Raw genomic sequence first — 23,330 nt, forward strand, 5'->3', positions numbered from 1 at the left:
ACTGAGAAGCTCACAGAGACCGCCATAAGCAACAGTTTAAAAGAATGCCACAGACTAATCAACCAAACTTTTTGGGTTGGTTTCTCTTTTATAGTCTGCAGGCATTAAATGAAAGAAGTCAGTGTTCCAGCAGAGGGAGACAACGTTTCAGAAAAGGCATTGTAGCAAACCAAAAAAGAAATTTTAAGCGCAGCAGAGTAACCAGCTCACATACCTGTTAGCTCAGGTGAGTTTAAAAGGCTGCTGTTGATAACAAGGGCATTTGCTAAATAGATGGTGTGTGTGCAACAATATACTGAAAGGTCAATTATATTGTGCAGCTTATCTCACCACCTGTAGTTATTTAGGTGAAAGCTCCAAAATGCTTGCCTAATATGTCTGTTTATCCAAAAGGAAGTATAGACGGAGAGCTAGATAGATAGCATTGCATTACATTACATGGCAATGCAATGCACAGTTGCTGAAGTTGAACCAAAATGAGCTTGTCATCTGGCTTCTGCAACTTTTAACATGAAAAATCCAATGAGGAGAAGAAAAGCAAAGCCAAAGAGTCCATCCCAAAATCCGACAAACAAGCCAAATGAACAAAAAGCATTGAATTCAATTCTATCTGATTTTAGAAACTGCATTAAAGAAGGGGTGCACCGGTCCTGGAGATACTGCAATACCAGGTCAATGCGTGGAGTGGACAGAGCAAGCTCTTTTTCCATCTCCCTGTTCTAAAAATCCATTTAATATATGGTCCCCAGATAGGGGACGTATCAGATATTAAACTGATAAGAACAGATACTACACTTGATCTTAGCCAAAAGGCCGAGAAGCGATAACCAGAATTGGTTTCCGACTACGGTGCCACCCAAGGATTCTGAAAAGTCCATTTGTGGAGATGGCCACCTGGACTCCCGTTAAGAAGACATGCTGTCAACCTCTAGATCCCTCACATGCCTGCACTTTTCGGCTTGCTGCTGCTGCAATCCACGCGTTTTAGATCTGCATAACTCCACCTCTTTTAGCACAGTACCCTCAACCCCCGGCTGTTCCCACCCGCCTCAACACCGTTGGAAGGGAGGAGAACCAATTAAGGCGGGGGGGGGGGGGGGGGTGGAACGAGCAGCTGTCTACCCTTAGCAGGAGGGTTGCTGATTAATTACCTCTCCTGCTGCTGCTGCTGCTGGCTGTCCAGCAGCAGACTGAAGGTGGCTGCTGCTGTGCGCAGGTATATAAAGGCTCAGAGCCTATTATGACACGCGCAGCCAGCGTTCCATTGCCACATTCCGTCTACTGCAGGCGGGATACCTGGATGGCTGAATGTCACTGAGAAGCTCACAGAGACCGCCATAAGCAACAGTTTAAAAGAATGCCACAGACTAATCAACCAAACTTTTTGGGTTGGTTTCTCTTTTATAGTCTGCAGGCATTAAATGAAAGAAGTCAGTGTTCCAGCAGAGGGAGACAACGTTTCAGAAAAGGCATTGTAGCAAACCAAAAAAGAAATTTTAAGCGCAGCAGAGTAACCAGCTCACATACCTGTTAGCTCAGGTGAGTTTAAAAGGCTGCTGTTGATAACAAGGGCATTTGCTAAATAGATGGTGTGTGTGCAACAATATACTGAAAGGTCAATTATATTGTGCAGCTTATCTCACCACCTGTAGTTATTTAGGTGAAAGCTCCAAAATGCTTGCCTAATATGTCTGTTTATCCAAAAGGAAGTATAGAGGGAGAGCTAGATAGATAGCATTGCATTACATTACATGGCAATGCAATGCACAGTTGCTGAAGTTGAACCAAAATGAGCTTGTCATCTGGCTTCTGCAACTTTTAACATGAAAAATCCAATGAGGAGAAGAAAAGCAAAGCCAAAGAGTCCATCCCAAAATCCGACAAACAAGCCAAATGAACAAAAAGCATTGAATTCAATTCTTTCTGATTTTAGAAACTGCATTAAAGAAGGGGTGCACCGGTCCTGGAGATACTGCAATACCAGGTCAATGCGTGGAGTGGACAGAGCAAGCTCTTTTTCCATCTCCCTGTTCTAAAAATCCATTTAATATATGGTCCCCAGATAGGGGACGTATCAGATATTAAACTGATAAGAACAGATACTACACTTGATCTTAGCCAAAAGGCCGAGAAGCGATAACCAGAATTGGTTTCCGACTACGGTGCCACCCAAGGATTCTGAAAAGTCCATTTGTGGAGATGGCCACCTGGACTCCCGTTAAGAAGACATGCTGTCAACCTCTAGATCCCTCACATGCCTGCACTTTTCGGCTTGCTGCTGCTGCAATCCACGCGTTTTAGATCTGCATAACTCCACCTCTTTTAGCACAGTACCCTCAACCCCCGGCTGTTCCCACCCGCCTCAACACCGTTGGAAGGGAGGAGAACCAATTAAGGCGGGGGGGGGTGGAACGAGCAGCTGTCTACCCTTAGCAGGAGGGTTGCTGATTAATTACCTCTCCTGCTGCTGCTGCTGCTGGCTGTCCAGCAGCAGACTGAAGGTGGCTGCTGCTGTGCGCAGGTATATAAAGGCTCAGAGCCTATTATGACACGCGCAGCCAGCGTTCCATTGCCACATTCCGTCTACTGCAGGCGGGATACCTGGATGGCTGAATGTCACTGAGAAGCTCACAGAGACTGCCATAAGCAACAGTTTAAAAGAATGCCACAGACTAATCAACCAAACTTTTTGGGTTGGTTTCTCTTTTATAGTCTGCAGGCATTAAATGAAAGAAGTCAGTGTTCCAGCAGAGGGAGACAACGTTTCAGAAAAGGCATTGTAGCAAACCAAAAAAGAAATTTTAAGCGCAGCAGAGTAACCAGCTCACATACCTGTTAGCTCAGGTGAGTTTAAAAGGCTGCTGTTGATAACAAGGGCATTTGCTAAATAGATGGTGTGTGTGCAACAATATACTGAAAGGTCAATTATATTGTGCAGCTTATCTCACCACCTGTAGTTATTTAGGTGAAAGCTCCAAAATGCTTGCCTAATATGTCTGTTTATCCAAAAGGAAGTATAGAGGGAGAGCTAGATAGATAGCATTGCATTACATTACATGGCAATGCAATGCACAGTTGCTGAAGTTGAACCAAAATGAGCTTGTCATCTGGCTTCTGCAACTTTTAACATGAAAAATCCAATGAGGAGAAGAAAAGCAAAGCCAAAGAGTCCATCCCAAAATCCGACAAACAAGCCAAATGAACAAAAAGCATTGAATTCAATTCTTTCTGATTTTAGAAACTGCATTAAAGAAGGGGTGCACCGGTCCTGGAGATACTGCAATACCAGGTCAATGCGTGGAGTGGACAGAGCAAGCTCTTTTTCCATCTCCCTGTTCTAAAAATCCATTTAATATATGGTCCCCAGATAGGGGACGTATCAGATATTAAACTGATAAGAACAGATACTACACTTGATCTTAGCCAAAAGGCCGAGAAGCGATAACCAGAATTGGTTTCCGACTACGGTGCCACCCAAGGATTCTGAAAAGTCCATTTGTGGAGATGGCCACCTGGACTCCCGTTAAGAAGACATGCTGTCAACCTCTAGATCCCTCACATGCCTGCACTTTTCGGCTTGCTGCTGCTGCAATCCACGCGTTTTAGATCTGCATAACTCCACCTCTTTTAGCACAGTACCCTCAACCCCCGGCTGTTCCCACCCGCCTCAACACCGTTGGAAGGGAGGAGAACCAATTAAGGCGGGTGGGGGGGGGGTGGAACGAGCAGCTGTCTACCCTTAGCAGGAGGGTTGCTGATTAATTACCTCTCCTGCTGCTGCTGCTGGCTGTCCAGCAGCAGACTGAAGGTGGCTGCTGCTGTGCGCAGGTATATAAAGGCTCAGAGCCTATTATGACACGCGCAGCCAGCGTTCCATTGCCACATTCCGTCTACTGCAGGCGGGATACCTGGATGGCTGAATGTCACTGAGAAGCTCACAGAGACCGCCATAAGCAACAGTTTAAAAGAATGCCACAGACTAATCAACCAAACTTTTTGGGTTGGTTTCTCTTTTATAGTCTGCAGGCATTAAATGAAAGAAGTCAGTGTTCCAGCAGAGGGAGACAACGTTTCAGAAAAGGCATTGTAGCAAACCAAAAAAGAAATTTTAAGCGCAGCAGAGTAACCAGCTCACATACCTGTTAGCTCAGGTGAGTTTAAAAGGCTGCTGTTGATAACAAGGGCATTTGCTAAATAGATGGTGTGTGTGCAACAATATACTGAAAGGTCAATTATATTGTGCAGCTTATCTCACCACCTGTAGTTATTTAGGTGAAAGCTCCAAAATGCTTGCCTAATATGTCTGTTTATCCAAAAGGAAGTATAGAGGGAGAGCTAGATAGATAGCATTGCATTACATTACATGGCAATGCAATGCACAGTTGCTGAAGTTGAACCAAAATGAGCTTGTCATCTGGCTTCTGCAACTTTTAACATGAAAAATCCAATGAGGAGAAGAAAAGCAAAGCCAAAGAGTCCATCCCAAAATCCGACAAACAAGCCAAATGAACAAAAAGCATTGAATTCAATTCTTTCTGATTTTAGAAACTGCATTAAAGAAGGGGTGCACCGGTCCTGGAGATACTGCAATACCAGGTCAATGCGTGGAGTGGACAGAGCAAGCTCTTTTTCCATCTCCCTGTTCTAAAAATCCATTTAGTATATGGTCCCCAGATAGGGGACGTATCAGATATTAAACTGATAAGAACAGATACTACACTTGATCTTAGCCAAAAGGCCGAGAAGCGATAACCAGAATTGGTTTCCGACTACGGTGCCACCCAAGGATTCTGAAAAGTCCATTTGTGGAGATGGCCACCTGGACTCCCGTTAAGAAGACATGCTGTCAACCTCTAGATCCCTCACATGCCTGCACTTTTCGGCTTGCTGCTGCTGCAATCCACGCGTTTTAGATCTTCATAACTCCACCTCTTTTAGCACAGTACCCTCAACCCCCGGCTGTTCCCACCCGCCTCAACACCGTTGGAAGGGAGGAGAACCAATTAAGGCGGGGGGGGGGGTGGAACGAGCAGCTGTCTACCCTTAGCAGGAGGGTTGCTGATTAATTACCTCTCCTGCTGCTGCTGCTGGCTGTCCAGCAGCAGACTGAAGGTGGCTGCTGCTGTGCGCAGGAATATAAAGGCTCAGAGCCTATTATGACACGCGCAGCCAGCGTTCCATTGCCACATTCCGTCTACTGCAGGCGGGATACCTGGATGGCTGAATGTCACTGAGAAGCTCACAGAGACCGCCATAAGCAACAGTTTAAAAGAATGCCACAGACTAATCAACCAAACTTTTTGGGTTGGTTTCTCTTTTATAGTCTGCAGGCATTAAATGAAAGAAGTCAGTGTTCCAGCAGAGGGAGACAACGTTTCAGAAAAGGCATTGTAGCAAACCAAAAAAGAAATTTTAAGCGCAGCAGAGTAACCAGCTCACATACCTGTTAGCTCAGGTGAGTTTAAAAGGCTGCTGTTGATAACAAGGGCATTTGCTAAATAGATGGTGTGTGTGCAACAATATACTGAAAGGTCAATTATATTGTGCAGCTTATCTCATCACCTGTAGTTATTTAGGTGAAAGCTCCAAAATGCTTGCCTAATATGTCTGTTTATCCAAAAGGAAGTATAGAGGGAGAGCTAGATAGATAGCATTGCATTACATTACATGGCAATGCAATGCACAGTTGCTGAAGTTAAACCAAAATGAGCTTGTCATCTGGCTTCTGCAACTTTTAACATGAAAAATCCAATGAGGAGAAGAAAAGCAAAGCCAAAGAGTCCATCCCAAAATCCGACAAACAAGCCAAATGAACAAAAAGCATTGAATTCAATTCTTTCTGATTTTAGAAACTGCATTAAAGAAGGGGTGCACCGGTCCTGGAGATACTGCAATACCAGGTCAATGGGTGGAGTGGACAGAGCAAGCTCTTTTTCCATCTCCCTGTTCTAAAAATCCATTTAATATATGGTCCCCAGATAGGGGACGTATCAGATATTAAACTGATAAGAACAGATACTACACTTGATCTTAGCCAAAAGGCCGAGAAGCGATAACCAGAATTGGTTTCCGACTACGGTGCCACCCAAGGATTCTGAAAAGTCCATTTGTGGAGATGGCCACCTGGACTCCCGTTAAGAAGACATGCTGTCAACCTCTAGATCCCTCACATGCCTGCACTTTTCGGCTTGCTGCTGCTGCAATCCACGCGTTTTAGATCTGCATAACTCCACCTCTTTTAGCACAGTACCCTCAACCCCCGGCTGTTCCCACCCGCCTCAACACCGTTGGAAGGGAGGAGAACCAATTAAGGCGGGGGGGGGGGGGGGTGGAACGAGCAGCTGTCTACCCTTAGCAGGAGGGTTGCTGATTAATTACCTCTCCTGCTGCTGCTGCTGCTGGCTGTCCAGCAGCAGACTGAAGGTGGCTGCTGCTGTGCGCAGGTATATAAAGGCTCAGAGCCTATTATGACACGCGCAGCCAGCGTTCCATTGCCACATTCCGTCTACTGCAGGCGGGATACCTGGATGGCTGAATGTCACTGAGAAGCTCACAGAGACCGCCATAAGCAACAGTTTAAAAGAATGCCACAGACTAATCAACCAAACTTTTTGGGTTGGTTTCTCTTTTATAGTCTGCAGGCATTAAATGAAAGAAGTCAGTGTTCCAGCAGAGGGAGACAACGTTTCAGAAAAGGCATTGTAGCAAACCAAAAAAGAAATTTTAAGTGCAGCAGAGTAACCAGCTCACATACCTGTTAGCTCAGGTGAGTTTAAAAGGCTGCTGTTGATAACAAGGGCATTTGCTAAATAGATGGTGTGTGTGCAACAATATACTGAAAGGTCAATTATATTGTGCAGCTTATCTCACCACCTGTAGTTATTTAGGTGAAAGCTCTAAAATGCTTGCCTAATATGTCTGTTTATCCAAAAGGAAGTATAGAGGGAGAGCTAGATAGATAGCATTGCATTACATTACATGGCAATGCAATGCACAGTTGCTGAAGTTGAACCAAAATGAGCTTGTCATCTGGCTTCTGCAACTTTTAACATGAAAAATCCAATGAGGAGAAGAAAAGCAAAGCCAAAGAGTCCATCCCAAAATCCGACAAACAAGCCAAATGAACAAAAAGCATTGAATTCAATTCTTTCTGATTTTAGAAACTGCATTAAAGAAGGGGTGCACCGGTCCTGGAGATACTGCAATACCAGGTCAATGCGTGGAGTGGACAGAGCAAGCTCTTTTTCCATCTCCCTGTTCTAAAAATCCATTTAATATATGGTCCCCAGATAGGGGACGTATCAGATATTAAACTGATAAGAACAGATTTTTTTTAATTTGGCAATCCCCTGCAGAGGGATAAAACCGTTTATTAAAACTTTAACAAATTACAAGCATAATTAGACAAATACCAAACGTTAAAAGACAAATGAAATTTACAAAACAAAAAAATACAAAGATTTTAAATAATTAGGTTCCATTGGTCAACAAGCCATTTTTTGGAAATATGTACATTCTTCTTTTTGTCAATTAAATAATAAGTATACATTTCACATAAACATAAACTTAAAACATCATTCACTGATAAAACATCTTGTTTAAAAATAGCAATGTTGCGCGCTTTCCAGAGAGATGACTTGGCGCAGTTCACTGTCTTCCAAGCCATTGTGTACTGGTCCATTGTGGGGCATTCCATAAGTCCGTATAGCACAGTTTTATATGTAAAGTCCTTGAGGTCTGCCACCCTTTCCAGTAGGGGGAGCAGTCTTCTCCAGAAATCCTTTGCAAAATTACATGTCCATAATAGATGTTCCACCGTTTCCTCGTCTTGGCATCCGGCTCTTGGGCAGATGGCAGACCTCACAAATTCTCTTCTGTATTGGAATGCCCGGCAAGGAAGACAGCGGTGCATGCAACTCCAAGCCAGATCTCTCTGTTCATTAAAAAGATAAAAAACGTTAATCATTTTCCACATAGACATAGATTTGTCATCATCATATCTGTCAACATTACATATTTCCTCACTTTTACGTATTTCTTTAATTAGTTTCTTACTATTTCTTAATTCCTCTATTTTCTTAGTCCCTAAATTAAAATCGGACACTATTTTCCTTAAAATCTCATAATGCGTCGACAAATTAAAAGCATGGGGCACAGATATATTAACTTCATACCATCCAAACTTTCTCATAAAAAATCCTGTATTAAAACGCATAAAAAAGGACCAATAGTGATTCTTAAAAAGGGCATTAAAACAGTAAACGAACAGATGGATAAAAAGAAACCTATTAAAATCTGGAAAATCTTTACCACCTTTTACTTTTGATTTCATCACGATTTCTCTTTTCAGCTTTTCCATTTTTGAGTTCCAAAAGAAGGTAAAACAGGTTTTGGTTATCTTTTTTAAAACATTAACAGGCGGGGGGAAAACCATGCTAAGATACAATAAAAGAGGTAAAATCACCATCTTTAAAACCAATACTTTACCCTCCATTGTAAGTCTCCTCATGTTCCACATACATATTTTCGTATTTACTTTCTGTGTAACTGTTTCCCAACTATTATAACCATCATTATTTCCAGTGAATGATATACCTAAAATGGAAATGGATTCGGAGACATTAATTGGTACATCACGTAAAATCATCCCCCCAATACTTAAAATGTTACACTTATTAAAATTGATTTTAAAACCAGAAGCTAGACAAAAGGATTGCACTTGATGGAGAGTGGCCGTAAGTGATGGTGCATCTGTACACAAGACCGCCACGTCATCCATGTAGCCTACAACCTTGGCCTCCAAACCACCGCTTCCAGGCAGAGGGACACCGCATATCTGTTTATTTTGGCGTATTGCACATAACATTGGTTCCAGTGCACAGATAAACAGTAGGGGGGACAGAGGGCATCCCTGTTTCACCCCTGACCGTAAAAATACCTCTTGTGTCTTAAAACCATTCACTAAAATCTTACTTGTACAATCCTTGTAAAATGCTTTAAGCGATAGTAAAAACCCTTCTGGTATGCCCATTTTCTCTAAAACTTTAAAAAGATAAAAGTGTGAGACACGGTCAAATGCTTTTTCAAAATCAATAGATAAAATCGCCATTTTCCCCTTTCTGTCTTTCACATCCTCAATACAGTCTTTCACTAAATTCAGATTGTCCCATATACTGCGCCCCGGCACCCCACACACTTGATTAGAATGAATAACTTTGCTGATGACTTCTTTTAGACGATTTGCACAAATTTTAGCCATTATTTTATAGTCACAATTTAAAAGTGTTATTGGTCTCCAGTTTTCTAATTTTGATTTATCGCCTTTTTTGTATAGGAGGGAGACTTCACCTTTCTTCCAGGAATTTAATAAAACCTTATTATTAAAAACCTCAGTAAACAAATAAAACAAATCATCTTTTAAAATATCATAAAAACATACATAAAATTCTATTGGGATGCCATCAGGACCAGGGACCTTTCCAGTTTTAAAACTTTTAATAGTTTTTAACACTTCTTGTTCCGTTAAAACTTGGGATAAAAACTCTTGGGATGCGGGATCTAAAACAGCTGTTAGTCCTTGCAGCGAATCATCCATTAATTTATTATCTATATTTTTTCCATTAAAAAGATTAGAAAAAAAAACCTCAACTTTACCCAGCATATTTTTTATATTATTCTCACCATCTATATGGTCAATTATCACTTTTTCTTTTTTATTTTTCCTAAAAAAATATCTGGAACACTTTTCATTTTCTTCTATATGTTGTACTCTAGAACGAAAAATTATCTCTTTTCCTTTTTGTTCTAGCCATTTTGAAATTTCTTCTTTTAAGTTTGAAATATCAACTTGTACATCTATCCCATTGTCTCTGAGCTTAAATAATGTTTGTAGGCGGGTATTTAAAATTCTATATTCTTCATATTTTTCTTTGGCTCTACATATACTCTTTTTAATAAAAAAGTCTTTTATTTTTACTTTCATTCTATCCCACCATACACTCATAGTCTCATTTGTTTTTTTCCCTTTTCTACATTTCCTATAAAACTCAATAAAATCTGATAAAATCTGCGGGTCGGTTAAAAGGGATACGTTCATTTTCCAGCTTTTCTTACCACATTTTTTGTTGTCATTTACTTTTATGGTAAAGGATAAAAGTTTATGGTCTGAAAATATATTAGTTAAAACTTCACATTTGGCAGGTATTGTTTTATCTGAACCAAAAATAAAATCAATCCTAGAGCTACAATTAGCATTGCTCCAAGTGAAACCGGCGTCCTCTGGGCTGTCACTATGACACTCTTTATATATGTCTATCAATTTAGCATCTTTGACTATATCATGTAGCATACCTGAGGTTTTATCGTAGTTCCTGCTTACAGAGCTGGAGCGCCGGTTTTCACCTTTTAAAACACAATTAAAATCCCCTGCTAAGATAAAAGGTTCAGAGTTATTAATAAATAATGGTAAAAGATCAAGCATTTCGGCTCTTTCATTTTTCTCTGGGGATCCATAAAAATTTAAAAACTGCCATCTAATACCATCAATAAAAGCTTTCACTAATAAAATACGACCTGGTAAAATTTCCTGAATAAAATCAATTAAAACGTTCCCTTTAAAAAGTATGGCTACACCCGCTGATCCTGCAGCATTCGATCCGGACCAGACAGATGGCCCACACGTCCACTCATCTTTATATTTTTGATATGACATTTCATGTGGGATATTACATTCTTGCAGAAAAAATACAGATGCAGTAAAACACGTAAAAAAATTAAAAAGAGCAGTTCTTCTCGTGTTAGATTTTATGCCTCTCACGTTGAGGGAAATACCTTTGAGTTCAGCCATCATTAGAAAATGTAGAAATTTTACTTAGGTAACTAAGAGCAACGGATTTACCTGTCCGATGAACCTGATCAGACCACTGGGCTTGCGCCTCCCTCCTCATCTGATAGTATCGTCACGAGAGTCTCCGTGGAGGAGGAAAGATTACCACATTTATATAAACCCGACGCTACACTGGCATAGCTCGGAGGGCTGGCTGGCAGAACCCGCTGGGTCTCCATTGGCTTGCCATGCAGTTCCTCATCAGGTGGGTCCCCGAGGGGTTCCGCCGCCCCTGTTTGACCTGTAGAAGGTCGTCCTATAGGAGGAGGTTGCGCACAAGGCAGAGCCTCTGACTCTTCAGAGGCAGCAAGATCCCGGTCCCCACCTGTAGCAGCGGAGACCGAAACCCCTGAGGGTCCAGCGTCCACGTCCCCTTCTGGAGAAGTGTCCATCTGTTCACCTCCTGCTGCCTCCTCCGAACCACCCTTTTTCTTTTTCTTAGGACCCACCTTTATCCACTCAGCGCCCTCAGCACTAGGAGACCCAGACTGGGCATGGGCTTCTGTGTCGGCCTTTTGCCGGTCCCTTTTGACCTTACCAGTAGTGCCCTTCTGCTCCTTCTCAGCCCTCCTTTTGGACTCCCGCAGGTCCTGCAGCCAGGTTTTGGGATTTGGTATTTTACCTGTCATAGACTCTGGAGACACTTCACTATTTGGTACGCCCTTATTGTCTCCAGAGGCTCCAGGTTGTTGTTCCTCCTCCTGAGGGGTGGTCTGATCTTTTGGTCCTTGGTCGGACGTCTTGGACTTCCCCTTTTGCTCATCTTCCCGAAATCTGTGAGGGCAAGAAAAATAAAAGTGACCTGGAGTCTGGCAAAAACTGCATTTCTTTTCCTTAGGGCATTCTTTTGTCTCATGTTCTTCACTAGCACAATTTCTACATGATACATTACAGTTTTCTTTTGAATGACCATAGCGCCCACAATTTCTGCAATATACTGGCATCCCAGAAAAGAAGAAATCCCCATTTGTTTGCCCAATTTTGAAACGGGCAGGGGGGAGCCGTATACCACCTGGTGTATTTGGATCTCTTGTACACTTCACAAGGAATTTCCACTTAGATGTCCATATGTTATATTCGTTTAATATCTTCCCAATACATTTAACACTTTTAAAATAAATTGCTAGAAATGACATTACTTCTGGAGCAGAAACAAAGGGAGAAAATATTTTTACAATAACCAGTCTTACCTCATCCAGGACGTGCTCAACAATTTGTATCCCTTTCAAAACAGGACTATTTTCAACTTTTTTTAACTTTTCTAGTACATCTCTAAAAATACCTTCTCCGGTGAATGTGATGTCATAGTCACCTCTTCTGGGATAATCCTGGATGGAGAGAATTTCATTCCTTTGTACGCCAAGAAGGTTCCTGAGCACTTCCTGGACTACATACCCTAATTTCCTCATATCCGAGCCATCCGCCGTGAAGTGAACTCGGATAGAGTTTTTTAGCCTTGCATAAAGAGGCACGAGGTTAGGGTCAACCTCCATGGAAAAACGCAACAAGGTTGCAAATTGCAGCCGCTTGCAATCTGCGCTCCCAGTGTTCTTGCAGCGAAAAACACCTGGAAGCTGGGGGATCGCAACTCGTTACCCTGGGACTAAGCCGACTCCCTAATAGCAGCAAGCAGGTTAAGTCCACCAAAGTGGACGATCCTGCCAGGCCAAGGAGAGGGGTACCCGAGTGCCCTTCAACCACAATCTCCTGCAATAAAGCACTTGATCGTAGCCAAAAGGCCGAGAAGCGATAACCAGAATTGGTTTCCGACTACGGTGCCACCCAAGGATTCTGAAAAGTCCATTTGTGGAGATGGCCACCTGGACTCCCGTTAAGAAGACTTGCTGTCAACCTCTAGATCCCTCACATGCCTGCACTTTTCGGCTTGCTGCTGCTGCAATCCACGCGTTTTAGATCTGCATAACTCCACCTCTTTTAGCACAGTACCCTCAACCCCCGGCTGTTCCCACCCGCCTCAACACCGTTGGAAGGGAGGAGAACCAATTAAGGCGGGGGGGGGGTGGAACGAGCAGCTGTCTACCCTTAGCAGGAGGGTTGCTGATTAATTACCTCTCCTGCTGCTGCTGCTGGCTGTCCAGCAGCAGACTGAAGGTGGCTGCTGCTGTGCGCAGCTATATAAAGGCTCAGAGCCTATTATGACACGCGCAGCCAGCGTTCCATTGCCACATTCCGTCTACTGCAGGCGGGATACCTGGATGGCTGAATGTCACTGAGAAGCTCACAGAGACCGCCGTAAGCAACAGTTTAAAAGAATGCCACAGACTAATCAACCAAACTTTTTGGGTTGGTTTCTCTTTTATAGTCTGCAGGCATTAAATGAAAGAAGTCAGTGTTCCAGCAGAGGGAGACAACGTTTCAGAAAAGGCATTGTAGCAAACCAAAAAAGAAATTTTAAGCGCAGCAGAGTAACCAGCTCACATACCTGTTAGCTCAGGTGAGTTTAAAAGGCTGCTGTTGATAACAAGGGCATTTGCTAAATAGATGGTGTGTGTGCAACAATATACTGAAAGGTCAATTATATTGTGCAGCTTATCTCACCACCTGTAGTTATTTAGGTGAAAGCTCCAAAATGCTTGCCTAATATGTCTGTTTATCCAAAAGGAAGTATAGAGGGAGAGCTAGATAGATAGCATTGCATTACATTACATGGCAATGCAATGCACAGTTGCTGAAGTTGAACCAAAATGAGCTTGTCATCTGGCTTCTGCAACTTTTAACATGAAAAATCCAATGAGGAGAAGAAAAGCAAAGCCAAAGAGTCCATCCCAAAATCCGACAAACAAGCCAAATGAACAAAAAGCATTGAATTCAATTCTTTCTGATTTTAGAAACTGCATTAAAGAAGGGGTGCACCGGTCCTGGAGATACTGCAATACCAGGTCAATGCGTGGAGTGGACAGAGCAAGCTCTTTTTCCATCTCCCTGTTCTAAAAATCCATTTAATATATGGTCCCCAGAAAGGGGACGTATCAGATATTAAACTGATAAGAACAGATACTACACTTGATCTTAGCCAAAAGGCCGAGAAGCGATAACCAGAATTGGTTTCCGACTACGGTGCCACCCAAGGATTCTGAAAAGTCCATTTGTGGAGATGGCCACCTGGACTCCCGTTAAGAAGACATGCTGTCAACCTCTAGATCCCTCACATGCCTGCACTTTTCGGCTTGCTGCTGCTGCAATCCACGCGTTTTAGATCTGCATAACTCCACCTCTTTTAGCACAGTACCCTCAACCCCCGGCTGTTCCCACCCGCCTCAACACCGTTGGAAGGGAGGAGAACCAATTAAGGCGGGGGGGGGGTGGAACGAGCAGCTGTCTACCCTTAGCAGGAGGGTTGCTGATTAATCACCTCTCCTGCTGCTGCTGCTGCTGGCTGTCCAGCAGCAGACTGAAGGTGGCTGCTGCTGTGCGCAGGTATATAAAGGCTCAGAGCCTATTATGACACGCGCAGCCAGCGTTCCATTGCCACATTCCGTCTACTGCAGGCGGGATACCTGGATGGCTGAATGTCACTGAGAAGCTCACAGAGACCGCCATAAGCAACAGTTTAAAAGAATGCCACAGACTAATCAACCAAACTTTTTGGGTTGGTTTCTCTTTTATAGTCTGCAGGCATTAAATGAAAGAAGTCAGTGTTCCAGCAGAGGGAGACAACGTTTCAGAAAAGGCATTGTAGCAAACCAAAAAAGAAATTTTAAGCGCAGCAGAGTAACCAGCTCACATACCTGTTAGCTCAGGTGAGTTTAAAAGGCTGCTGTTGATAACAAGGGCATTTGCTAAATAGATGGTGTGTGTGCAACAATATACTGAAAGGTCAATTATATTGTGCAGCTTATCTCACCACCTGTAGTTATTTAGGTGAAAGCTCCAAAATGCTTGCCTAATATGTCTGTTTATCCAAAAGGAAGTATAGAGGGAGAGCTAGATAGATAGCATTGCATTACATTACATGGCAATGCAATGCACAGTTGCTGAAGTTGAACCAAAATGAGCTTGTCATCTGGCTTCTGCAACTTTTAACATGAAAAATCCAATGAGGAGAAGAAAAGCAAAGCCAAAGAGTCCATCCCAAAATCCGACAAACAAGCCAAATGAACAAAAAGCATTGAATTCAATTCTTTCTGATTTTAGAAACTGCATTAAAGAAGGGGTGCACCGGTCCTGGAGATACTGCAATACCAGGTCAATGCGTGGAGTGGACAGAGCAAGCTCTTTTTCCATCTCCCTGTTCTAAAAATCCATTTAATATATGGTCCCCAGATAGGGGACGTATCAGATATTAAACTGATAAGAACAGATACTACACTTGATCTTAGCCAAAAGGCCGAGAAGCGATAACCAGAATTGGTTTCCGACTACGGTGCCACCCAAGGATTCTGAAAAGTCCATTTGTGGAGATTGCCACCTGGACTCCCGTTAAGAAGACATGCTGTCAACCTCTAGATCCCTCACATGCCTGCACTTTTCGGCTTGCTGCTGCTGCAATCCACGCGTTTTAGATCTGCATAACTCCACCTCTTTTAGCACAGTACCCTCAACCCCCGGCTGTTCCCACCCGCCTCAACACCGTTGGAAGGGAGGAGAACCAATTAAGGCGGGGGGGGGGTGGAACGAGCAGCTGTCTACCCTTAGCAGGAGGGTTGCTGATTAATTACCTCTCCTGCTGCTGCTGGCTGTCCAGCAGCAGACTGAAGGTGGCTGCTGCTGTGCGCAGGTATATAAAGGCTCAGAGCCTATTATGACACGCGCAGCCAGCGTTCCATTGCCACATTCCGTCTACTGCAGGCGGGATACCTGGATGGCTGAATGTCACTGAGAAGCTCACAGAGACCGCCATAAGCAACAGTTTAAAAGAATGCCACAGACTAATCAACCAAACTTTTTGGGTTGGTTTCTCTTTTATAGTCTGCAGGCATTAAATGAAAGAAGTCAGTGTTCCAGCAGAGGGAGACAACGTTTCAGAAAAGGCATTGTAGCAAACCAAAAAAGAAATTTTAAGCGCAGCAGAGTAACCAGCTCACATACCTGTTAGCTCAGGTGAGTTTAAAAGGCTGCTGTTGATAACAAGGGCATTTGCTAAATAGATGGTGTGTGTGCAACAATATACTGAAAGGTCAATTATATTGTGCAGCTTATCTCACCACCTGTAGTTATTTAGGTGAAAGCTCCAAAATGCTTGCCTAATATGTCTGTTTATCCAAAAGGAAGTATAGAGGGAGAGCTAGATAGATAGCATTGCATTACATTACATGGCAATGCAATGCACAGTTGCTGAAGTTGAACCAAAATGAGCTTGTCATCTGGCTTCTGCAACTTTTAACATGAAAAATCCAATGAGGAGAAGAAAAGCAAAGCCAAAGAGTCCATCCCAAAATCCGACAAACAAGCCAAATGAACAAAAAGCATTGAATTCAATTCTTTCTGATTTTAGAAACTGCATTAAAGAAGGGGTGCACCGGTCCTGGAGATACTGCAATACCAGGTCAATGCGTGGAGTGGACAGAGCAAGCTCTTTTTCCATCTCCCTGTTCTAAAAATCCATTTAATATATGGTCCCCAGATAGGGGACGTATCAGATATTAAACTGATAAGAACAGATACTACACTTGATCTTAGCCAAAAGGCCGAGAAGCGATAACCAGAATTGGTTTCCGACTACGGTGCCACCCAAGGATTCTGAAAAGTCCATTTGTGGAGATGGCCACCTGGACTCCCGTTAAGAAGACATGCTGTCAACCTCTAGATCCCTCACATGCCTGCACTTTTCGGCTTGCTGCTGCTGCAATCCACGCGTTTTAGATCTGCATAACTCCACCTCTTTTAGCACAGTACCCTCAACCCCCGGCTGTTCCCACCCGCCTCAACACCGTTGGAAGGGAGGAGAACCAATTAAGGCGGGGGGGGGGGGGGTGGAACGAGCAGCTGTCTACCCTTAGCAGGAGGGTTGCTGATTAATTACCTCTCCTGCTGCTGCTGCTGCTGGCTGTCCAGCAGCAGACTGAAGGTGGCTGCTGCTGTGCGCAGGTATATAAAGGCTCAGAGCCTATTATGACACGCGCAGCCAGCGTTCCATTGCCACATTCCGTCTACTGCAGGCGGGATACCTGGATGGCTGAATGTCACTGAGAAGCTCACAGAGACCGCCATAAGCAACAGTTTAAAAGAATGCCACAGACTAATCAACCAAACTTTTTGGGTTGGTTTCTCTTTTATAGTCTGCAGGCATTAAATGAAAGAAGTCAGTGTTCCAGCAGAGGGAGACAACGTTTCAGAAAAGGCATTGTAGCAAACCAAAAAAGAAATTTTAAGCGCAGCAGAGTAACCAGCTCACATACCTGTTAGCTCAGGTGAGTTTAAAAGGCTGCTGTTGATAACAAGGGCATTTGCTAAATAGATGGTGTGTGTGCAACAATATACTGAAAGGTCAATTATATTGTGCAGCTTATCTCACCACCTGTAGTTATTTAGGTGAAAGCTCCAAAATGCTTGCCTAATATGTCTGTTTATCCAAAAGGAAGTATAGAGGGAGAGCTAGATAGATAGCATTGCATTACATTACATGGCAATGCAATGCACAGTTGCTGAAGTTGAACCAAAATGAGCTTGTCATCTGGCTTCTGCAACTTTTAACATGAAAAATCCAATGAGGAGAAGAAAAGCAAAGCCAAAGAGTCCATCCCAAAATCCGACAAACAAGCCAATTGAACAAAAAGCATTGAATTCAATTCTTTCTGATTTTAGAAACTGCATTAAAGAAGGGGTGCACCGGTCCTGGAGATACTGCAATACCAGGTCAATGCGTGGAGTGGACAGAGCAAGCTCTTTTTCCATCTCCCTGTTCTAAAAATCCATTTAATATATGGTCCCCAGATAGGGGACGTATCAGATATTAAACTGATAAGAACAGATACTACACTTGATCTTAGCCAAAAGGCCGAGAAGCGATAACCAGAATTGGTTTCCGACTACGGTGCCACCCAAGGATTCTGAAAAGTCCATTTGTGGAGATGGCCACCTGGACTCCCGTTAAGAAGACATGCTGTCAACCTCTAGATCCCTCACATGCCTGCACTTTTCGGCTTGCTGCTGCTGCAATCCACGCGTTTTAGATCTGCATAACTCCACCTCTTTTAGCACAGTACCCTCAACCCCCGGCTGTTCCCACCCGCCTCAACACCGTTGGAAGGGAGGAGAACCAATTAAGGCGGGGGGGGGGGGTGGAACGAGCAGCTGTCTACCCTTAGCAGGAGGGTTGCTGATTAATTACCTCTCCTGCTGCTGCTGCTGGCTGTCCAGCAGCAGACTGAAGGTGGCTGCTGCTGTGCGCAGGTATATAAAGGCTCAGAGCCTATTATGACACGCGCAGCCAGCGTTCCATTGCCACATTCCGTCTACTGCAAGCGGGATACCTGGATGGCTGAATGTCACTGAGAAGCTCACAGAGACCGCCATAAGCAACAGTTTAAAAGAATGCCACAGACTAATCAACCAAACTTTTTGGGTTGGTTTCTCTTTTATAGTCTGCAGGCATTAAATGAAAGAAGTCAGTGTTCCAGCAGAGGGAGACAACGTTTCAGAAAAGGCATTGTAGCAAACCAAAAAAGAAATTTTAAGCGCAGCAGAGTAACCAGCTCACATACCTGATAGCTCAGGTGAGTTTAAAAGGCTGCTGTTGATAACAAGGGCATTTGCTAAATAGATGGTGTGTGTGCAACAATATACTGAAAGGTCAATTATATTGTGCAGCTTATCTCACCACCTGTAGTTATTTAGGTGAAAGCTCCAAAATGCTTGCCTAATATGTCTGTTTATCCAAAAGGAAGTATAGAGGGAGAGCTAGATAGATTGCATTGCATTACATTACATGGCAATGCAATGCACAGTTGCTGAAGTTGAACCAAAATGAGCTTGTCATCTGGCTTCTGCAACTTTTAACATGAAAAATCCAATGAGGAGAAGAAAAGCAAAGCCAAAGAGTCCATCCCAAAATCCGACAAACAAGCCAAATGAACAAAAAGCATTGAATTCAATTCTTTCTGATTTTAGAAATTGCATTAAAGAAGGGGTGCACCGGTCCTGGAGATACTGCAATACCAGGTCAATGCGTGGAGTGCACAGAGCAAGCTCTTTTTCCATCTCCCTGTTCTAAAAATCCATTTAATATATGGTCCCCAGATAGGGGACGTATCAGATATTAAACTGATAAGAACAGATACTACACTTGATCTTAGCCAAAAGGCCGAGAAGCGATAACCAGAATTGGTTTCCGACTACGGTGCCACCCAAGGATTCTGAAAAGTCCATTTGTGGAGATGGTCACCTGGACTCCCATTAAGAAGACATGCTATCAACCTCTAGATCCCTCACATGCCTGCACTTTTCGGCTTGCTGCTGCTGCAATCCACGCGTTTTAGATCTGCATAACTCCACCTCTTTTAGCACAGTACCCTCAACCCCCGGCTGTTCCCACCCGCCTCAACACCGTTGGAAGGGAGGAGAACCAATTAAGGCGGGGGGGGGGTGGAACGAGCAGCTGTCTACCCTTAGCAGGAGGGTTGCTGATTAATTACCTCTCCTGCTGCTGCTGCTGCTGGCTGTCCAGCAGCAGACTGAAGGTGGCTGCTGCTGTGCGCAGGTATATAAAGGCTCAGAGCCTATTATGACACGCGCAGCCAGCGTTCCATTGCCACATTCCGTCTACTGCAGGCGGGATACCTGGATGGCTGAATGTCACTGAGAAGCTCACAGAGACCGCTATAAGCAACAGTTTAAAAGAATGCCACAGACTAATCAACCAAACTTTTTGGGTTGGTTTCTCTTTTATAGTCTGCAGGCATTAAATGAAAGAAGTCAGTGTTCCAGCAGAGGGAGACAACGTTTCAGAAAAGGCATTGTAGCAAACCAAAAAAGAAATTTTAAGCGCAGCAGAGTAACCAGCTCACATACCTGTTAGCTCAGGTGAGTTTAAAAGGCTGCTGTTGATAACAAGGGCATTTGCTAAATAGATGGTGTGTGTGCAACAATATACTGAAAGGTCAATTATATTGTGCAGCTTATCTCACCACCTGTAGTTATTTAGGTGAAAGCTCCAAAATGCTTGCCTAATATGTCTGTTTATCCAAAAGGAAGTATAGAGGGAGAGCTAGATAGATAGCATTGCATTACATTACATGGCAATGCAATGCACAGTTGCTGAAGTTGAACCAAAATGAGCTTGTCATCTGGCTTCTGCAACTTTTAACATGAAAATCCAATGAGGAGAAGAAAAGCAAAGCCAAAGAGTCCATCCCAAAATCCGACAAACAAGCCAAATGAACAAAAAGCATTGAATTCAATTCTTTCTGATTTTAGAAACTGCATTAAAGAAGGGGTGCACCGGTCCTGGAGATACTGCAATACCAGGTCAATGCGTGGAGTGGACAGAGCAAGCTCTTTTTCCATCTCCTGTTCTAAAAATCCATTTAATATATGGTCCCCAGATAGGGGACGTATCAGATATTAAACTGATAAGAACAGATACTACACTTGATCTTAGCCAAAAGGCCGAGAAGCGATAACCAGAATTGGTTTCCGACTACGGTGCCACCCAAGGATTCTGAAAAGTCCATTTGTGGAGATGGCCACCTGGACTCCCGTTAAGAAGACATGCTGTCAACCTCTAGATCCCTCACATGCCTGCACTTTTCGGCTTGCTGCTGCTGCAATCCACGCGTTTTAGATCTGCATAACTCCACCTCTTTTAGCACAGTACCCTCAACCCCCGGCTGTTCCCACCCGCCTCAACACCGTTGGAAGGGAGGAGAACCAATTAAGGCGGGGGGGGGGTGGAACGAGCAGCTGTCTACCCTTAGCAGGAGGGTTGCTGATTAATTACCTCTCCTGCTGCTGCTGCTGCTGGCTGTCCAGCAGCAGACTGAAGGTGGCTGCTGCTGTGCGCAGGTATATAAAAGGCTCAGAGCCTATTATGACACGCGCAGCCAGCGTTCCATTGCCACATTCCGTCTACTGCAGGCGGGATACCTGGATGGCTGAATGTCACTGAGAAGCTCACAGAGACCGCCATAAGCAACAGTTTAAAAGAATGCCACAGACTAATCAACCAAACTTTTTGGGTTGGTTTCTCTTTTATAGTCTGCAGGCATTAAATGAAAGAAGTCAGTGTTCCAGCAGAGGAGACAACGTTTCAGAAAAGGCATTGTAGCAAACCAAAAAAGAAATTTTAAGCGCAGCAGAGTAACCAGCTCACATACCTGTTAGCTCAGGTGAGTTTAAAAGGCTGCTGTTGATAACAAGGGCATTTGCTAAATAGATGGTGTGTGTGCAACAATATACTGAAAGGTCAATTATATTGTGCAGCTTATCTCACCACCTGTAGTTATTTAGGTGAAAGCTCCAAAATGCTTGCCTAATATGTCTGTTTATCCAAAAGGAAGTATAGAGGGAGAGCTAGATAGATAGCATTGCATTACATTACATGGCAATGCAATGCACAGTTGCTGAAGTTGAACCAAAATGAGCTTGTCATCTGGCTTCTGCAACTTTTAACATGAAAAATCCAATGAGGAGAAGAAAAGCAAACCCAAAGAGTCCATCCCAAAATCCGACAAACAAGCCAAATGAACAAAAAGCATTGAATTCAATTCTTTCTGATTTTAGAAACTGCATTAAAGAAGGGGTGCACCGGTCCTGGAGATACTGCAATACCAGGTCAATGCGTGGAGTGGACAGAGCAAGCTCTTTTTCCATCTCCCTGTTCTAAAAATCCATTTAATATATGGTCCCCAGATAGGGGACGTATCAGATATTAAACTGATAAGAACAGATACTACACTTGATCTTAGCCAAAAGGCCGAGAAGCGATAACCAGAATTGGTTTCCGACTACGGTGCCACCCAAGGATTCTGAAAAGTCCATTTGTGGAGATGGTCACCTGGACTCCCATTAAGAAGACATGCTATCAACCTCTAGATCCCTCACATGCCTGCACTTTTCGGCTTGCTGCTGCTGCAATCCACGCGTTTTAGATCTGCATAACTCCACCTCTTTTAGCACAGTACCCTCAACCCCCGGCTGTTCCCACCCGCCTCAACACCGTTGGAAGGGAGGAGAACCAATTAAGGCGGGGGGGGGTGGAACGAGCAGCTGTCTACCCTTAGCAGGAGGGTTGCTGATTAATTACCTCTCCTGCTGCTGCTGCTGCTGGCTGTCCAGCAGCAGACTGAAGGTGGCTGCTGCTGTGCGCAGGTATATAAAGGCTCAGAGCCTATTATGACACGCGCAGCCAGCGTTCCATTGCCACATTCCGTCTACTGCAGGCGGGATACCTGGATGGCTGAATGTCACTGAGAAGCTCACAGAGACCGCCATAAGCAACAGTTTAAAAGAATGCCACAGACTAATCAACCAAACTTTTTGGGTTGGTTTCTCTTTTATAGTCTGCAGGCATTAAATGAAAGAAGTCAGTGTTCCAGCAGAGGGAGACAACGTTTCAGAAAAGGCATTGTAGCAAACCAAAAAAGAAATTTTAAGCGCAGCAGAGTAACCAGCTCACATACCTGTTAGCTCAGGTGAGTTTAAAAGGCTGCTGTTGATAACAAGGGCATTTGCTAAATAGATGGTGTGTGTGCAACAATATACTGAAAGGTCAATTATATTGTGCAGCTTATCTCACCACCTGTAGTTATTTAGGTGAAAGCTCCAAAATGCTTGCCTAATATGTCTGTTTATCCAAAAGGAAGTATAGAGGGAGAGCTAGATAGATAGCATTGCATTACATTACATGGCAATGCAATGCACAGTTGCTGAAGTTGAACCAAAATGAGCTTGTCATCTGGCTTCTGCAACTTTTAACATGAAAAATCCAATGAGGAGAAGAAAAGCAAAGCCAAAGAGTCCATCCCAAAATCCGACAAACAAGCCAAATGAACAAAAAGCATTGAATACAATTCTTTCTGATTTTAGAAACTGCATTAAAGAAGGGGTGCACCGGTCCTGGAGATACTGCAATACCAGGTCAATGCGTGGAGTGGACAGAGCAAGCTCTTTTTCCATCTCCCTGTTCTAAAAATCCATTTAATATATGGTCCCCAGATAGGGGACGTATCAGATATTAAACTGATAAGAACAGATACTACACTTGATCTTAGCCAAAAGGCCGAGAAGCGATAACCAGAATTGGTTTCCGACTACGGTGCCACCCAAGGATTCTGAAAAGTCCATTTGTGGAGATGGCCACCTGGACTCCCGTTAAGAAGACATGCTGTCAACCTCTAGATCCCTCACATGCCTGCACTTTTCGGCTTGCTGCTGCTGCAATCCACGCGTTTTAGATCTGCATAACTCCACCTCTTTTAGCACAGTACCCTCAACCCCCGGCTGTTCCCACCCGCCTCAACACCGTTGGAAGGGAGGAGAACCAATT

The 23,330-nt window shown here is 43.7% G+C and overlaps 14 non-coding genes across 14 annotated transcripts; all 14 read right to left on the bottom strand.

Moving 5' to 3' along the window:
• Positions 1-634: 634 nt before the first annotated feature.
• Positions 635-825, bottom strand: LOC141247591 (U2 spliceosomal RNA). The gene has a single exon (XR_012311024.1). It is a non-coding gene; the product is annotated as a U2 spliceosomal RNA (small nuclear RNA).
• Positions 826-1,947: 1,122 nt separating this feature from the next.
• On the bottom strand, positions 1,948-2,138 carry LOC141247593 (U2 spliceosomal RNA). The gene has a single exon (XR_012311026.1). It is a non-coding gene; the product is annotated as a U2 spliceosomal RNA (small nuclear RNA).
• A 1,114-nt stretch (positions 2,139-3,252) lies between these two features.
• On the bottom strand, positions 3,253-3,443 carry LOC141247595 (U2 spliceosomal RNA). Its single transcript, XR_012311027.1, has one exon. It is a non-coding gene; the product is annotated as a U2 spliceosomal RNA (small nuclear RNA).
• Positions 3,444-4,559: 1,116 nt separating this feature from the next.
• Positions 4,560-4,750, bottom strand: LOC141247614 (U2 spliceosomal RNA). Its single transcript, XR_012311045.1, has one exon. It is a non-coding gene; the product is annotated as a U2 spliceosomal RNA (small nuclear RNA).
• Positions 4,751-5,863: 1,113 nt separating this feature from the next.
• On the bottom strand, positions 5,864-6,054 carry LOC141247618 (U2 spliceosomal RNA). The gene has a single exon (XR_012311049.1). It is a non-coding gene; the product is annotated as a U2 spliceosomal RNA (small nuclear RNA).
• A 1,120-nt stretch (positions 6,055-7,174) lies between these two features.
• On the bottom strand, positions 7,175-7,361 carry LOC141247566 (U2 spliceosomal RNA). Its single transcript, XR_012311002.1, has one exon. It is a non-coding gene; the product is annotated as a U2 spliceosomal RNA (small nuclear RNA).
• Positions 7,362-13,748: 6,387 nt separating this feature from the next.
• LOC141247612 (U2 spliceosomal RNA) lies at positions 13,749-13,939 on the bottom strand. The gene has a single exon (XR_012311043.1). It is a non-coding gene; the product is annotated as a U2 spliceosomal RNA (small nuclear RNA).
• Positions 13,940-15,054: 1,115 nt separating this feature from the next.
• LOC141247596 (U2 spliceosomal RNA) lies at positions 15,055-15,245 on the bottom strand. Its single transcript, XR_012311028.1, has one exon. It is a non-coding gene; the product is annotated as a U2 spliceosomal RNA (small nuclear RNA).
• Positions 15,246-16,354: 1,109 nt separating this feature from the next.
• LOC141247597 (U2 spliceosomal RNA) lies at positions 16,355-16,545 on the bottom strand. Its single transcript, XR_012311029.1, has one exon. It is a non-coding gene; the product is annotated as a U2 spliceosomal RNA (small nuclear RNA).
• A 1,119-nt stretch (positions 16,546-17,664) lies between these two features.
• LOC141247598 (U2 spliceosomal RNA) lies at positions 17,665-17,855 on the bottom strand. The gene has a single exon (XR_012311030.1). It is a non-coding gene; the product is annotated as a U2 spliceosomal RNA (small nuclear RNA).
• A 1,114-nt stretch (positions 17,856-18,969) lies between these two features.
• LOC141247617 (U2 spliceosomal RNA) lies at positions 18,970-19,160 on the bottom strand. Its single transcript, XR_012311048.1, has one exon. It is a non-coding gene; the product is annotated as a U2 spliceosomal RNA (small nuclear RNA).
• A 1,114-nt stretch (positions 19,161-20,274) lies between these two features.
• On the bottom strand, positions 20,275-20,464 carry LOC141247619 (U2 spliceosomal RNA). Its single transcript, XR_012311050.1, has one exon. It is a non-coding gene; the product is annotated as a U2 spliceosomal RNA (small nuclear RNA).
• Positions 20,465-21,579: 1,115 nt separating this feature from the next.
• On the bottom strand, positions 21,580-21,770 carry LOC141247599 (U2 spliceosomal RNA). Its single transcript, XR_012311031.1, has one exon. It is a non-coding gene; the product is annotated as a U2 spliceosomal RNA (small nuclear RNA).
• Positions 21,771-22,884: 1,114 nt separating this feature from the next.
• LOC141247600 (U2 spliceosomal RNA) lies at positions 22,885-23,075 on the bottom strand. Its single transcript, XR_012311032.1, has one exon. It is a non-coding gene; the product is annotated as a U2 spliceosomal RNA (small nuclear RNA).
• Positions 23,076-23,330: the final 255 nt, after the last annotated feature.

The sequence above is a fragment of the Phyllobates terribilis genome, unplaced genomic scaffold, assembly GCF_046119375.1.
Source record: "Phyllobates terribilis strain yellow unplaced genomic scaffold, ASM4611937v1 Scaffold_3189__1_contigs__length_86951, whole genome shotgun sequence".
Lineage (NCBI taxonomy): Eukaryota > Metazoa > Chordata > Amphibia > Anura > Dendrobatidae > Phyllobates > Phyllobates terribilis.